Raw genomic sequence first — 11,562 nt, forward strand, 5'->3', positions numbered from 1 at the left:
GTGGGACCCTTCAGTCCACAGGCCGACGCTCTATCCACTGAGCCAAACTGGTCAGGGATGCATCTGTGATTTTTGTTTGAATGTTTTATTTGTTTCTGCAGGAGGAAGAGGTAAGTAAATTATTGCTGACATAATTACTTTTTCATGGGTATTCATATAAATGTATTACCATGTTTCCTTATGATTTGTAAATTTAATATTGTGGTTATGACCATAAATTCAAACCTAAGCAAATTTAGTAGAGAATGAACTCTTTTTACAATGAAAGATGTTGGTATTATATTTTTTAGAAAGCATGCAGCAATTGTGGCTTTAAAAATCTATTCTATCTAGATTTTTGGAAAAATAAGTCATATGGAAATTCCTTACAAAGCTACATGTCGAGTAAGCTTCTGAAACAACTGTCACAATCAAAACAATATAGCATGAGCTTGCTTCACTCTTGACAAATAATTTTCAGGAATTTAACTATAAGGCCTAATTACATATGACTTAATGCAGTAAGGGATGATTATCCTAACTGCTTCCTCATTTAACAGTCCAATTTGGTATGTTCCTGAACCTGAAATGAGTGAATGACTTCTGACAGTGCATTATCACAACCTTAACACTATGGGGCCCATTAAGGCCCTCATATCCAATACTCAATGTTCTTAAAAGTATTGGCTCCATCCTATTGGCTAAGTAATTTGCTATTATATAAATGACTAGTACAGTAGTCTCCCCTTTTCTGCAATTTCACTTTCTGTGATTTTAGTTACCCATGGTCAACTGTGGTCCAAAAAATTAAAAAGAGAATTCTAGAAATAAACATTTTATGAATTTTTAATTGTTCACCTAAAAACGGTGATGAAATCTGAAGTCATTCTGCTCAGTCCTGGAGTCACCCCACCTTCTAGTTATTACAAAGTCTGCCTCCCACAGTTCCACCTTGTTCTCTTGGCTCCTGAGGTAAAGCCTGTGTAGTCCTTCATGGTGTTTGGGCTCCTCCTGGTCTGGGCTGTGAGTTATGTGACTAATAAACTGCTATAAAACACATCTGGCCAGCATCAGGTGTCATGTGTTTGGCCATCTCCATACCGATAGGGCAGGAATCACTCCCTCACGAATGGGGTGTAAGGAGGCATATCAGATAGAGGGTTCTAAAAAGAGAGGAAATGCTAATAGGTAAATTAGAGGAAATGTCGAAGTGTCTTTTAATAGGGACTTGATGTGCTCAGTTTTTTATGCTAAAAGGTAATTCTGACAGCAGAGTGGACAATGGAGTAGAGCAGGGGCCCTCAAACTTTTTAAACAGGGGGCCAGTTCACTGTCCCTCAGACCGTTGGAGGGCTGGACTATAGTTTTAAAAAAACTATGAACGAATTCCTATGCACACTGCACATATCTTATTTTGAAGTAAAAAAACAAAACGGGAACAAATACAATATTTGTATTTGCATGTGGCCCGTGGGCCATAGTTTGAAGACCCCTGGAATAGAGGGGCAGACTGGAGTCAGGAAGGGAATAGGCTGCTTCCGTAATCTAGGTGGGAAATGATGAGGCTTGCTCCAGCCTTTAAAAAATGGGAGAAGAGATTCTCGTTTCCATAAGTGTTAGGAATTCAAGTTCACTGGGATTTAAGGGAGATGGACAATGGTCCCCAGGTTTCTAATTTATCAGTTGTTATGTGATGGTGCCAGTAATGCAGATAGAAGAGGTAGGAAGAGAAATAGATTTAAAGAAGAAACCAAGGGAGAAGAGGCTGGTTGGAAAAGAGATTGGTTAAAAATGTTTTAAATATTTCAGAGAAAGAAGTAAGTAAATCATAGGCCAAAAAAGCATTGCTTGGCAATATCAGTCCCTGGATCATCATTGGTGGTCTTTGATGGAACAGTTTCAGAGCAGATCTGGACTAAAGGGGCCTGAGGGTTTGGAGTAGGGTGAAGAAGTGTAGACCATGGCCATAGACCACTAAAGGGTACTGTGTGAAAAAGAGAAGGGATGACACAGAGCAGGGGATCATATTTGTAAGTGGTTTCTTTTGTTTTGTTTTGTTTTGTTTTTTTTTTTATTGATTAAGGTATTACATATGTGTCCTTATCTCCCCATTCCCCCCTAGACCCTCACTCCTGCCCTCACCCCCCTGGTGTCTGTGTCCATTGGTTAGGCCTATATGCTTGCATACAGGTCCTTTGGTTGACCTCTACCCCTTACCCCCACCCTCCCCTACCTTCCCTCTGAGGTTTGAGCATCTGATCAATGCTTCTCTGTCTCTGGATCTGATTTTGTTCATCAGCTTATGTTGTTCATTATAATCCACAAATGAGTGGGATCATGTGATATTTGTCTTTCTATGATTGACTTATTTTAAAGTGGAAGTGACTTGAGTCTTTCAGTTGAATGAACAATACATTCTAGTTGACAGGGTGAAGTTGAAGATACAACATACTGAAGAATAACGGACTGAGATGCTTGAGGAGGAGCCAAATCCAGATTATAGGGTGTTAGTTATGTTGGGTGTGGGTGGCCCCTGGTGTATTCTTCCCAGACTCTGCATAGGGATGTTGTATGGAGTTATCATAAAATTAAGAGAGAATTTAAAAAAGAGAACTTCTATTAGAAATAACTTGAGGCAAATATAAAGTTCTGTAGGGTTGTAACCATTATTGGAAAATATTCCAAAAGCTTGGGGGAAAATAAAAAAAAGCATGAGAAGTATTTGTAAATAGCTTGATAGGACACAAACTGTGACATTTCTCTGTGTTCAAAGGCAAAAAAAAAAAAAGAAAAAAGAAAGAAAGAGGACAGTTTATAGGCTCAAGCAGTTGAACATGTTAATTAGGGAAAGGTTGAATTGTTGACTCATGGCTGTCATTCTGACAAGAAAAACATTCAGGAGTCCCAAGAGGCTGAAGTGCAGGGAGTAAAAGGGAGGAGTGTGAAAAGTAGAAATAGAGTTTGTGATGATAAAAACTTGGACAAACTCCAGGGTGTGTTCAGGGGGTAGTTTATTGAAATGGAAAAGAAAATCTAGACTAGAGATTTCGTGTGTTGGTTAAATATACAGGGGTCAGAAATTGAAAAGATTGAGTCAATATTTATTGTTTTCACTTCTCATTAAAAATTGAAACCAGCATATAAGCATTATGTACACCAAAAATTAACATCTCAATAATTAACTAAAAAAGAAAGCAAAACAAAATTATTAGTCCTGTTTTTGTTGTTGTTCACCCTCACCCAATGATATTGTTTTCATTGATTTTTAGAGAGAGTGGGAGGAAGGGGCAGAGACAGAGAGAAACATCGATGTGAGAGAGACACATTGCTTGGTTGTGTTGCCTCCTGCAGGCACCCTGATTGGTTTGGGGATTGAGCCTGCAACTGAGGTACATGAGCTTGACTGGAATCGAACCCTCAACCATTCGATCAGTGGGCTGATGCTCTAACCTCTGAGCCAAATCAGCTAGGGCTATTTGCCCATTTGTGAAAGACTTTCAGTTATAGAATATGAAGCATTTGTCTGAGATCATGTAATAGAAAAGACCATAGATAGACCTTTGGGTTAGATCAGGTTTTGAATCTTGGCAGCATTTATTAGTTATGTTATCCCTCTAAGCCTTCTTTGTCTCATCTATAAAATGACAAAAATAAAAGCATACCCATCATGAAATTGCTACTTTTGTTATCTGCTGCTATCAGTTTGCTCTATTAATTCACAATAGTGTATTTGTTTCCTATTGCTCCACTTACAACAAACTCTGGCTTAAAACAACACAAACTTAATCTCTTACAATTCTGAAGGTCAGATGTCCAAAATCAGTCTCACTGGACTGAAGTCAAGGTATCAACAGAGCTGGCTCCTTCTGGAGGCTCTACAAGAGAATCCGTTTCCTTGCCGCTGCCAGCTTCTAGAGACCCCCCAACTCCTTACATTGTGGCCCCTGCCTCCATCTTCAAAGCCATCGCATTCTGTCACTGACTCCTTCTGTCCTCACATTGCCTTCCCTGACCCTTTACTCCCACCTCCCTCTTATAAGGACCCTTTGAGTCCACTTGGGCAACCCATCCTCATCTCCATCTCAAATCCTGAATTTGGTTTATTCTGCAAAGTACCTTCTGCTGTGAAAGCTAACATGTTGACAGATTCCAGGAATTATGACACTGACTCCTTGGCTGGAGGGGGTGAGAGGGCATTATTCAGCTTACCACAGGCAAGTGCGTTAGAGAAGTTCGTGAGGGATGGATATGAATGTAGTGTAACTTTAGTCCAGCCCTATGTCAAGTTCTAAGTTCCTTTCTTTTCTTTCTCAATGTCATCATCAACAAACAGCCCAAATTTGCAAATGGATAAGTGAAAGCATGATAGATGTGAAAAATGGCCACCCTCTCCAACCCCACCTTTTTATTTTAACAACTTGACTCTCTGCCCTGGCCAGTGATCAGTGGTTAGAACATCAGCCACCTCCCCGAAGGGCTGTGGGTTCCATTCCCAGGCGAGGGGATGTACCTGAGTTGCAGGTTTGATCTCAGACTGGTTGGAGGTTCCAGTGAGTACGGGAAGCAACCAATCCATGTGTCTCTATCACCTCTCTCTCTCTCTCTCTCTCTCTCTCTCTCTCTCTCTCTCTCTCTCTCCCCCTCTCTCTCTCTCTCTCTCTCCCTCTCCCTCCCTCCCTCCCTTCCTCTCTCTCTCTCTCTCTCAAATCAATGGGAAAAAATCCTCCAGTGAGGATTAACAACAACAACAAAACCAACAACAACCAAGCATCTTGGCTCACCAATTTAGAACCACAGAGTATGCCATTCACTGTGCTCTCTCTTCTCTGTTTTCCCTGTGGAACAAGTGCCTATACCTCTGCACTTACCGTTTCTGCAGACGAAGCAGCGGGGGCTTCCCACTGTTGCTAAAACACTCAAAACTCACCGCTGTCCCCACATCCCACTTGCTGGAATTCTCATCTATTTGTACATTTATAGCATTCATGAAATTTAGGACACTAGAAAGAGAGGCTAGTGTTGAGACACAAATTGCAACCATCAACAGGCAGACATTAAGTGAAAATCACATCGATTAAATAAAAGTTAAGCATGTTGCATTTTCAATTTATTTTTTAATTGTGTTTCTTGGCTCAGGAAAGTTCCCAATATAGTTCACACAGAACAGTAATCATCAGCTTCTCATAATAGACGCTTCATGTATGGTTATGCACTGTTTTTTTTTTTGTTGTTGTTATTTTTTTTTGGATAAAGGTGGAGCAGCAAGACCCCACATCTGATGGTGGAGTTTCAGATTCCAATGTCTTATGTTTCATCGTTTCCAAATTCCACCTTTGCTTGATTTTACCTTGCTTAAGATGTCCCTGCTGCTTTGTCTCCTTTCCCTGTATTTATGTATAAATTCCGAAGAATGCATTTTGCCTCTGCTCTCTTTCACAGGGCTCAGACGGAAGGGAAAGACGCTAAAACCCACTCTCCCTAATCTATCTCCCCATTCCTGATGCTGAGAAACGAAACTTAAATGCCTCTGAGGGGAGAAGGGAAAACGAAACTTACTCCATAGTTGTTAAAGGAGTGGCCTAGGCGGCTCCACTCAGCTCAAAGCCCTGAGCCTCTTTGGGGCTCTGCCTACGGTCCCCTCTCTGTCACTCCCTTTCCGAGGGACGCGCCAACCAGCGGCGGCTCTTTGGGCGCAGCAGATCCCAGGTTTTCGAGTCCCGGGTGAGGAATGGGTGGTACCGGAGGTGGGGTGGGGGCCACGTAGGGCTGGAGGTGGTGTGTGTTTCAAGGGGTGTCCCTGAGAAGGGACCTGGAGCAGAGATGTCCCGCGGGGGTCCTAGGTCTCCCATCAAAGGGGGAGGTGGTCCTGGAGCACTTTTCTGGCTCGCGCGCTCACGCACTGGCGTGAGTGCAGGGAGGTGTGGGTGCCTCTGGGCTCCCCGAGGCGGCGGCAGACTGGCTTTGCTGGCTGGGGATGCAAGGGTGGGAGAGAAGCAGAGGAAAGGGTGATGGGCGCGGAGGTCTGAAGTCTGAAGGAGAGGGGAGAGTATCAGGCATTTAAGGGGTTCTCTTCTCAGAAACTGTGCTGAGATGGAGGCATTGAGGACACCATGTGATGTCACATCTTAGCACAGCCCAAAACAAAAACAAAACCCTAGACGTTGACAGCAGCTAGCAGCCTCATCCTCTGTGCAGAATCTCAGGCAGGCCCAACTCCAAACTTGCAGAATTAGAATCTACATTTTAATAAAATCTCCCAGGTGACTCCTGTGCACCCTTAGATTTCAGTGGCTTAACATAATAACAATTTATTTCTTATATAAAAGTTAAAAGGATGTATTCATGGTCAAGGGGCATGTATTTTCTATTGCTGCATTAGAAATGATCACAAATTTAGTGGTTTAAGTCAATCGAAATTTATTATTTTATAGTTTCCATGGATTAGAAATCCTGGCCTGGGGTAACTAAGTCAGTCTCTCTCTCTCTCTCTCTCTCTCTCTCTCTCTCTCTATATATATATATATATATATATATATATATATATATATATATATAAATAATTTCAGAGAGGAAGGAAGAGGGAGGGATAGGAACATCAATGATGAGAGAGAATCATTGATAGGCTGCCTCCTGCACACCCCACACTGGGGATTGAGCCCCAATTGGGGCATGTGCCCTAACCAGGAATCAAATGGTGACTTCCTGGTTCATAGGCCAATGCTCAACCACTGAGCCACACACGCTGGGCTTAACTGAATCTTTTACCGAGCATCTCACCAGGTTGAAATGGAGGTGTCTTCTGGGGCTGTCATCTCATCAAGGCTCTGGGTGCTCATTCAGGTTGTTGGAAGAATCCAAGTCCTTACACCTGTGGGATTGGGGTTCCCTGTTTTCTTGAAAGCTGTTGGCTGGAGATTACTCTCAACCTTTAGATTCCACCCTCAGGTCCTTGCCATCTGGCCCCCTCACAACAGGGTGGTTTATCTCTTCCAAGCCAGCAGGAGAACCTCTCCCCTGTCTGCTCTGATAAGAGTCTTACATAATGGAAACTAATCATGGGAGAGGCTAGCCATTAAATTCACAGGTCCTGCCCACACTCAGGAGAGGGCTTATAGATTGGGGTAGCTGGAGTCATGGAGCCCATCTTAAATCTTGGCCCATTGCTAGTCAGCTCTTCTCCAGTGTTTCAAGAACTTGACCCCTTCCATCAGATGGCTCCACCATTTCCCACGCCTTCTTGTCCAGATTGGGCCATCTCCCCCACCCCCAATACATATGCACAATTTCACTCTTTTTTTCCCCTCTTGCCCTCTCTCTTTTTAAGATTCTTTAAATCAGAATTCAGATAAGGTGCTGACATTGCTGTCTTTGGATAGGTCTCTAAGTTTGTTATAATCTCTTTCATCCTCTTGTAATTCATTTGTTAATAAGTGGGTTCCTCCCTCACCCAGTCTTACAGAGAGTCTTCTAGATATCATTCAACATGCTCTGTCTTATAAATGTTTTGTGGTTGCTACTAGAGCTTTGGTCAAATTCAGGTTTGTTTATGCATGTATGTATGTATGTATTTTCTAGAGTATTCAATAATGGTGCAGTTGTCCTACATGGAAGCAGATATTTGCCTCTATATTTTTCTGCTATCACCTGAAAATACTAAGATCTATTAATTCATTATGAGTTGTAAAATTATGATATTCCACCATTCCATCTCTGTATTTTCTGGGTTACCTCCAGCTACTGAAAATGAAACTTCCTACATATATTAGTTGGTAACCCAATGGTGTGATACTTATAGGAAAGGCAGGTTAGCTTCTTGATATCAGACATCCTTATTTTTTGATATATTAACTTTAGATGTTATTTACAGATATTTTGCAATAAAAATGAGGAATTTAGTATACTTCTTTTTCTACTATTCATCCCTTTCCTAACTTCTTGTGATTTGTTTCTATGTTGAATCCAATATGGAAAACCAGTAAATAGTAGTTACAGAATTATGATTATGTACACATTAATCATTGTAGAAACAGTCTACAAATATAGTAGACTGGGAGATATAGTACTAGATCATTAAGACAACCATTTAAAATAGATATTGTTAACCTAAAGATATTGTTCCAAAGTGCAGGAAATAAGCATTCATTTGAGATCAATAAGAAGAGCTACTTGGGAAGAATTCATATAGGCAGAACCCCAATTATGTTCTGATTAGGAAACAAAGGCAAAGGTATTTATGAGAAAGGAAAGAGGAACCATTACGTCAATAGAAGAGTGGCATTTCTATTGGTGCAGATGACATAACATAGTGGCTCTAATTCCAAACAGTCTTTAAAAATTTTAGTCTGGTAGTCATAATATCTGCTTTCTTGTTATCTTTGCAAAAAGTTCTTTGGGATGCAGTGTTGCTTTAGGCCTAGTCTAAAGCTTTTTTTTTTTTTTTTTTTTTTTTGCCCTGTTTTAACATTCCAACTGTTTGAGGTATAAGATGTGCAAAGCAGTTCTTCTGGCATGGCAGCTCCAGCTCCATTTATTATTCTTTTACATTCGCCACTCGGCCTTTGATTAAGATATTTCCTTCAAAGTATCACTGATCCATCAGAAAATAGCATTGATCAGTTATTTAAAGCGTCATTGGTTCTTTGTTGTCAGGTGGCTCATTTTGAGTATGTCATGTCATTGTTGGTTCCTCATCACCAGGAGGGCTCATTCCTGGTATGGCAGGTCCCATGTAGCAGAGAAGTGGTTTTCTTTTTCTTTGGAACCTTAGGCCACATTTGAGCAATAAGAGCACCAGAAAAAAGGGAAAGCTTTTCCATCATTTTTCTTTAAGGGCAAACATTTTCTGTAGTTCCTTGAAGTTTCTCATCTGAAGTCTCATAGGACTGAGTAGTCATTTCAAAACACTAAGCAACCCTTATCTAAGTGTGCCTATACCATCAAACTATGCAAACAAAGTTTTATAACAGCAAACATTTCTATAATTCCTGGTCAAGGGCACATACCTGGGTTGTGGGGTCACTCCCCACAACTGGTCGGGGCGTGTTCAGAAGGCAACCAGTCAATGTATCTCTCTCACATTGATGTTTCTTTCTCTCTCCTCCCCTCCCTTCCTTCCACTCTCTCTGAAAAGCAATGGAAAAAATATCCTCAGGTGAAGATTAACAACAACAGCAAAAAGATGATGTCCAATGTTGAGTTACTTTCCAGTCAAAAACTAAAGGGAAAAAAAGAAAACAATAATTCTTCAAGTGTGGGCTTGCCCTCATATTTTTTATCAGATATGAAGGAGTTAAAGTAAGGAAATAAGGGAAATATGAAGATATAAGTGATACAGGTCTAGTCTGGAATCTTAAGTTAGTTGTTCACAACAGCTGTCATCTGCTTCATTTCCAAGTAATTTTAAAATTCCAAATCCTATATTGGCTGAGCCCTCAAATTAGGTATAAGCAATTTCTTTAAATTGGGAAACATGCCCTAGCTGGTTTTGCTCAGTGGATAGAGTCTCCGCCTGAGGACTTAAGGGTCCCAGGTTCTATTCTGGTCAAAAGTATGTACCTGGGTTGCAGGCTCAATCTCCAGCCCCGGTCCTGGTGTGCAGAAGGCAACCAATTGATGTGTCTCTCTCACATCAATGTTTCTCTCTCACTCTGTGTTTCTCTCCCTCCCTTCCACTCTCTCTAAAAATTAATGAAAAAATATCCTCAGGTCAGGATTAAAAAAATAATAATAAATTGGGGACCATGAATCCAAGAGTCAACATCTCTAAATTTGTGCACACATTAAGATTACCTGAAATTTTAGAGGGATCAGGTGGGAAGGAAAATATATTTTTTAAATAAATGTTTTTATTCTATTTACAAATGTCTAATTTATCAAATTGCTGTAGGTCAGAGGTATCTTAGGATAGATAAGACAAAGATAAAAAACAACAGTGATATTGAATATAAAATAATAAAATTATTATAATTCTTATCAGTTCATTTAGTCCCATTATTAATTCTTATTGATCTTTATCTTTTTGTTAGCAGTTTTATGCATCCAGTTTTTCCTTAGAGTTGTGTAAATTTTATCTATTTCAGTGCTAATGTTTTTAAAGTTATTAGAAACCTGCATTTTACAGTTTGTCAAGTTTTTTTTTTTTTTTTTTTTTTTTTAATGAATCTTTGAAGATGAGACACATTTGTAGGAATACTTTTCCCTCCAGAATATCAGAATAAAATAGTAATTTTCTATAAATGATAAAAGACTAAAACATGGCTACAATTAAAAATCTGGTGAGAGTTCATATTCATACATATATAAATGATACAATTGACTTAGTTATCCATTCAAAACTTAGTTTAACCATATATTAATTATTTGTTTAAGTTCCTGTCTCCATGAACCTTCTACAACTTCCATCAACCTTCTGGAACATACATAATACCTTTCACTTTTTGACCTATCATTTTTTCTCTTATTTTGAAACAAAAATTTTACTTTAGAACAAAATTACTTCCCTTTTTCTTTCTTCACACACACAACCCCAACAAAAACCAACAGACAAAAAAATCCCCAAATAGCTAAAATAACCCTTCAAATATCTTTATAACTTCCTTATCTCAAAAGATCATTTTTTTTTCTCTCAACAAAAGAGAATCTTCATGCTTCCTATTTTCTTCTATTAAAAACATACATCTTATATTTTATATACAGTCACTTCATTTTATCATTATTGTTTTTAGTAGGTTTGTAAAAACATAGCTCTTTTACAAACCAGTTTTGGTAAGGGAGGTTATGTAGCAGTTTGTTTGGGTTTTTTTCCCCTTCTGTCTCTGTGAGCAATGATTTGCTCAGTTTCTTGGTGTTTACATTTCAAAGGCATGATAAAATTTATAACTTCCAGAGACAGAAATACTCTAAGTTAACTGGCATTAGTTACTTGACTATGCTTCCTGTGTGTTTAACATACCAAATAAACCTAATTAGCTTATTTTCCCCTTTTTATGAGGAGAGATAAATTTTCTTTAAAATGTTTCAGGAGCCTCTGGAACATCCCAAAGTCATTATTTAGAACATTTGATCTTGGGAAGTTGTCAAAAACATCAAAAGTTTTAAAACATTTGGTCAAATAAAATCACGTCATTGTGGAACAACCATAATGAAATAATACTTAATTATTCATTATTCAAAGTGACAATAAAACATTTCAAAGACAAATACAGAAGGTTGCATAGTTGTGAGCAAAATTTAGCTCTTTTAATATTAAAAATACTTGGTTTAGTTAAACAATAAAAGACCTGATTATAAAAAATATAGAACATTATTTATATAAAACATAAAATCTTTGTTTTCTTTATTATCTTTTTAAAGAACATATCCATAGTACAGGAATGTGTGTGTGGGTGGTGTGTTTAGCAGAGAAATAAAGTTTTAGCTTTACATAAACACACCATTGTTATTAAAAAGCCTAATTTTCAAAAATAACCCTTATTAAAGGAAATTCAATTTTAGCCAGCTTAATTTTGAGGAAAATTTTTGAAATAACTAGGACAGTTTCTATTTCTTATTTATATAAGAGCTTAAGTTATTTAAGCCTATTAA

The sequence above is a fragment of the Myotis nattereri genome (assembly GCF_964212035.1).
Source record: "Myotis nattereri genome assembly, chromosome: 5".
NCBI lineage: Eukaryota > Metazoa > Chordata > Mammalia > Chiroptera > Vespertilionidae > Myotis > Myotis nattereri.